The following is a 6,637-nucleotide window of genomic DNA, read 5'->3' as shown; positions in this document are numbered from 1 at the left end:
CTGAATAACTTGAGGGAGGCGTTATAGAGATTGATGACCACAGGTAGGAATGATCTCCTGTGGCGCTCGATGGTGCATCTGGGTAGGAGGAGTTTGTTGGTATTACTGGTCATACAGGCAGCATGAATATATGATACAGAGAATACATTTTACATGTGAATTTGACATCCTTGATCATATTTCAGTTTAGATTTAAAAATAAAAATCAAATGGTTCAAAACGATTGGGACAATAAAATGATTTTTTATTCTTTTCTATAAACTTAAACTTACCACTCATCTAATCCACCTGCTCCTGCTCCTTTAAATACAGCTCAGTCCTAGCTATCGGGGCCAGATCATTAAGATTGAGATTGTTGTTGAAGCTCTAGTTCATGTTCTCCTTCTCAAGGGCCAGTGGTTAGAGAGGTTTTAAGTGTTTCATATTGTTCCTGATTTTATGATCATGTTCTGTTTGTTATCCACTTAGCTTGCACTGTTCCTGTCTTGGCTCAGTGGAGGGAGGAAGTTTTTAGCATGCCGTAGTGTTCCTGTTATCATGACTTGTTCTGCCTCTCATTTACTGAGCTTGCCTGTTCCCATCTTGTTGGGATCTGGAGGTCTGTCCACTTTTCTCCACCAGAGGGCGTTCTAGGTCTCCTGGAGCTGGAGCTGACTGCACCACCTGCGGCTCGTTTGCTCATCAGGAGACCAGTACTTAAGGAGGCTGAGAGCTACACTCCAGTGCCAGAGTGTTTGCCAGTTATGGTTAGCAAGCCTGAGCCAACCTGCCTGTCTGAATCTCTGACTCCCAGAAAACCTGAAACTCAACCTAATCTGTTTCGTCCTCTCTGCTTCCCAGGTTGAACCAGCCTGAAACCTGAAACCTGGAAATCTGTCAGTCTGATCTCTGAAGAACCCTGGAGAATCAAACCTGTCAAAGACCTGCCTGCCCGCTCTCTGAAGAATCTGAAAGGGAAACTCAAACCTGTTGCCTGCAAACTCTCAAACCAAGCTCTGCCTCCGCCAAGCCCTCAGCCTGCCGACAGCCTCTGGACCCTCCTGGTTCCCCCTCTCTGCCGCTCTGCTCAAACTCCAGATCAGGTACTAACCTGCACTCTCTAACCCTGCAAATTACCAGGACTTCAGCTAACCACTCTGTCCCCCTCTACAGTGAACCCAGTCGTGACCAGTCCTGGATCTGATAATCCCTTGGATCTGTTCTTTATTTAACTGTGTTGTTTCAATAAACCTTTGAACTTTTTCTCCTGTTTCCGAGTGTTTCTGCATGTGGGTTAGGAACCTAAACCAAACATGACAGAACACTCTGGCCAACAGACTAACCCAGCAGACACACTCCGGAGGATGTTGGAGCAACAAGGAGCTCTGATTCAAAGGCACGACACCGCCCTCCGTGAGTTAAACACATGCTATGATCAGACAAACCGCACCTTACAGGAATTAACCGGCTATCTTCGAAATGCTACTCCAAGAACGGAGCCAGCTCAACTTCAGGTTCAAGAGGCTAATCCTCCACTCAGGTCAGAACCTGGTTCGTCACTTCCTGAATTCCACCCCTCACTTCATGAGAAGTTTTCTGGCATCCCAAGTAAGTGTAAAGGATTTTTGTTTTTAAATGCAAACTCATTTTTGAACATTCGCCGTCCAGTTTTCCAAACGACAAAAAGAAAATTGCCTTTATTCTATCACAGTTATCCGGAAAAGCCCTCGAATGGGCGAAGGCCAGATTTCCTTCTGAATCCAGTTTTTCTTGTACTTTTGAACAATTTTTCAAAAAATTCTCTGAAGTATTCAACCAAGACACAGATAAATCCACTGAATCTCGAGGTCTGTTGAATATTAAACAAGGAATTAGAACCGTAGCCGATTTTTTTAATCGACTCCCGGTCAAAGCTGCTGCTTCCGGATGGAATTAATCCGTGCTTAAAAGCGCTTACTTCCACGCTTTAGATGAAGCAATTAAGGACGAGCTGGCCACAATCGATGAGCCAGCAACCTTGGAGGAGGTTATCAGATTAACTATCCGCCTGGATAACAGATTACGAGCCAGATTCAAGTCAAAAGTAAGAAGCCATGTTTTTTCTGTTCCTGCCCCAGCAACTAATATTAACGACACCTCTGTCCCTTCAGTGTCCTCTGAAGCTGATTTCAGACCAAGGAGCCGAAATCAACCTGTATCTGTTCCTGTTTCTAAGACTCATTTCGTCTCTCCCTCCACAGAAACCTCTGAAGTAGAGCCTATGCAGATTGGTCATACCAGGCTCACAACCAAGGAGAGGCAAAGAAGAGTTAAGGGGAATCTTTGTATGTATTGTGGAGAATCAGGTCACTTTGTTTCTACCTGCCCAGCTAAGGTACCATCTTCAATCTGAAAAGTCTCCTCGCCTGCTTTTACCTGCTACCCTGTTTCTTTCGGATCAATCCCTCACTTTATCTGCTTTAATTGACTCTGGATGTGAGAAGAACTTAATAGACTCTAATCTGGTTCAACAATTGAACATAGAAACCACTCCTTTGAGTAAACCTCTTAGACCTTCAGCCCTTGATGGAAAGAAGTTACCTCAGGTTACACACCAGACTAAGCCACTCGAACTTCTTATCTCCGGAAACCACAGAGAGACGATATCATTCTTTGTTTTTCCATCTGCCAGTTCATCTTTAGTCCTCGGATATAAGTGGCTGGATCTTCACAATCCCCACATAAACTGGTCTAAAAAACATGTCGAGTCTTGGTCTGCATCCTGCCATGTTTCCTGTCTCCGTTCCGCAGCTCCTTCAATTCTGTCCCCGGCCAGTCGTCAGGAGGCAGATCCGCCTGATGTATCTTCTGTACCTTCTGATTACCACGACCTGGCACCAGTCTTCAGTAAGATCTCTGGTTCACCCTCTCTGCCGTTCTGCTCAAACTCCAGATCAGGTACTGACCTGCACTCTCTAACCCTGCAAATTACCAGGACTTCAGCTAACCACTCTGTCCCCCTCTGCAGTGAACCCAGTCGTGACCAGTCCTGGATCTGATAATCCCTTGGATCTGTTCTTTATTCAACTGTGTTGTTTCAAGAAACCTTTGAACTTTTTCTCCTGTTTCCGAGTGTTTCTGCATGTGGGTTAGGAACCTAAACCAAACATGACATATCTGGATTTTCTACCTAAACTCTCTGTTATGTTTCTTTCCATAACTTGACTATATATAAAGAACCTCAGTGGAACATGACTTAGTTTTTATTCAACATATTTTCCAGAACACAGGGAGATCAGTGCGCTGATACCATATTCGGTGCTCTTCCAAATAGAACACAAAATAGTACCATTGAATAATATATTGTTCTATCACAAACATAACAGTTCCTCCCATCCAGCTTTGACGAACCAAAAATGTACTTAGCAAAATGTTGAAATCCAATAAACTGGCTCAAACAGAAACATAACATCTCTTCAGATATTTGCAACACAAAAACGGTCATCTACTCTTAACATTTAAACTGCTTCTGTTGTAAAGGAACAGATCATCTACAAATTCAGTCTCTGAGGTGCTCTGCGATTTCTCTCAGGATAGCGTCTACTTGTTTGACCAAAGTCTATGGTGCTCTGTGTGGAAGGTTCCGCTGTTGTCACACTGGTGGATTCACACGAACCCTGAACCCCAGAAGATGTGGCAAAAGTAAACTCTTCTGAATCTCGAGATGTAGATGTGTCTTTAGGTTGCTCTAGATTTTTGTGAGTCCCCACATCTAGGATCTGATCCACATGTCTACGCCACTGAGTTATCTCCAACATTTATGTTGTATGTCGGAGGTCCTGTCTGTGACAGAATTATGCCAGCCTGGTATTTCTGACTTGGGCATCTATAGTCTCTGGTGAGAACTTTTTGTCCGATGTCAAAAGATCTGGTTTTGTTCCCTCTTGTTTCCACCGGAAAATACTGTTGGTCCTCAACATTCTTCCGAATGTCTGGTTTCAACAGATCCAAACAAGATCTCAGGTTTCTTCCCATGAAAAGCATTGCAGGCGTTTGTCCAGTTGTTGCATGAACAGTGTTTCTGTAAGCCAATAAAAAGTTGTCGATTTTCGATTTCAGAGGTCTCCCCTCTGTCCAGCTGGCTTTCATGGACCTCTTGAATGACTGAATGAAACGTTCAGCTTGCCCATTCGTTGCAGGGTGATACGGGGCTGAAGTGATATGTCGTACACCATTGTTCTTAAGAAAACACTGGAACTCTTCTCCAGTGAACTGTCGACCATTGTCACATGTGTATGTCTTAGTTTCACTGAGGTGTGCTTTAATTCCAGATTTGGGAACTTCTCTCTGTAATCATCACATCACATCAGGGAAAGAGCTGACCCAGTATCCAGTTCCATCTGTAATATAAGCACTTGTACTTTAGGAGTGAGCCATATAACATCTTTATATTTCTCCTTGTCTCTATCTTGTCTTGCATTGTATGCTGCTTCAGTCATGCCAAATGCTCCTGAGAAGAAGCTGAGTCTGTCTCATTTAATTCATTCAGTTTCCTGTCTTTGTTCCACGTTTTGTTTTTCTTAAATTGTTTTGATCTGCACATTTTCTGTATATGTCCCTTTTTGTTGCACTGGAGACATTCTTTATCCTTAAACTAGCAATTAGCAGCATTATGTTTTACATTATTTTTGCCGCATCTGTAACAGGTCAGTAATTTATCATTAGGCTGTGCACGCATTTTAATGACAGAACACGGCTCCGTGAATTTTCCTTGAAGCTTTCCTGCATCTTTTGCTGATATAGCAATTTCTAACGCACGTTGCAATGTCAGATTATAGCCCACAGACGAAACGGTCTCTCAGCGAATCTGACAGCCCCTCCCCGAACTGACAGTGCTCCGACAGCCGCCAAAGCTCCGAAGTGTACTCTGTTGTTAACTGATTCCATTTACGAAATCTGATTCGTTCGGCGATGACAAGGGGCTTTGGTTGGAAATGTTTTTGGAGAAACTGTGATCTCCTTAAAACTTTTGCTTGCTGGTTTATCCGGTGTAATGAGGCTGCGCAGCAAGTTATACGTTTTCGCCCCCATTACACTCAGTAACACTGCGATTTTCCTCTCATCCTCTACTTTGTTGGCCAGACAGTACTGTTCAACTCGCTCCACTTATGTTGTCCAGTCCTCTGTGCCGTTTTCAAAAATGTTAATTTGTCCAATGCCTCCAAACATTTTTGGTGTGGTGCTCGTTACTCACTTTCACTCTGTAGGTCGTTAGTTAGCAAGCCACATTAGTGTCCAGATGGATGATTTTTTTTTTCTTCTTTTCTTATCTTTCTGTCACTTCCAATGGGCTTTCCCCCTCTCTGTCATTACATGCACATCGGGGATCAGTTTAAACCTCGTCGCCAGTTTGTTATGTTTCTTTCCATAACTTAACTATATAGAATGAACAGAACCTCAGTGGAACGTGACTTCGTTTTTATTCAACATATTTTCCAGAGCACAGTGAGATCAATGCGCTGATATCATATTCAGTGCTCTTCCAACACAAAATAGTACCATTGAATAATATATTGTTCTATCACATACATAACACTCTCTGTGGACTCAGGGAACCCTGGGCCAGCCTCTTCCTGTTCTGATTGGAATTCCTAACTGGGTTTCAGACTCCTGAACCTCTGAGCCTTTCACTTCTGATTTGTGTCCCTGACCTGGCTCGGTCTCAAGCTTATTCTCTGGGACTGCGGCATAAGGGACACTCTCACCGCATGTAGTTGGCAGGGCTCCGGTCTGGATCTTACCGCACTCTATGGAGATGAATTGAGAACTGTCAAACCAGGTAAGTGACTCGTATGGATAATCATCCTCCGTCAGATTATCATGTTTTTTTTTGTTGGATGCACTGTGCATCTTAAAGACAAAACCCACATAACCCCCCCAAAAAAATCCCCAGACCTAAGATTCAATTACATTTCCATTCAGTTTCGTTATATGGTGTAAATTAACAAGACATGTCATGTCAAGGCAGTTCACCAGATCATTCTAAGCATCACTCTAAGCATGCTTTTTAACAGGAAGAAACCTCCAGCAGAACCAGGCTAAGTGTGAGCGTCCATCTGCCAAGGATGACTGGGGTTCAAGGAGACAGAAGCAGAGATACAAAAAGCAGCTGTAAAATGCGGCCCGGTCCAGGAAACACAAAGCCAGGAAGACGAGCTCCGAGCCAACTACCATGTCAGAGGATGAAGAGAGCACATCCAGCAGGTCACAGTCAGAGAAACAGGACTACACTGGAAAACAGGCCGATCTCCAACATCTATAAACAAGGGTGTTGATGGCAGCAGCACAGCTGATATTTCTCTTCAGGATGGTGTCACAGCCAACCGGAACAGACGAGGCAAAGCTACTATGAGAAAAAGGAGAGAGAGCATAACGTTAGAGATTGAACTAACATATTCTACAGAGTGGGAGAATAGAGATAGAAGGAAGCTGAATGATGAAATGGGGGCCCCTATGTCCTCCAGAAACTAACTATAACTATAAGATTTATCAAAAAGGAAAGTTTTAAGCCTACCCTCAAAAGTGACAGGGTGTCTGCCTCACGGACTAAAACTGGTAGTTGGTTCCACAGGAGAGGAGCCTGATAACTAAAAGATCTGCCTCCCATTCTATTTTTAGA

The sequence above is a fragment of the Cyprinodon variegatus genome, unplaced genomic scaffold (assembly GCF_000732505.1).
Source record: "Cyprinodon variegatus isolate N-32 unplaced genomic scaffold, C_variegatus-1.0 Scaffold1123, whole genome shotgun sequence".
NCBI classification, from domain to species: domain Eukaryota; kingdom Metazoa; phylum Chordata; class Actinopteri; order Cyprinodontiformes; family Cyprinodontidae; genus Cyprinodon; species Cyprinodon variegatus.
Note: the sequence above shows the minus strand (reverse complement) of the source record.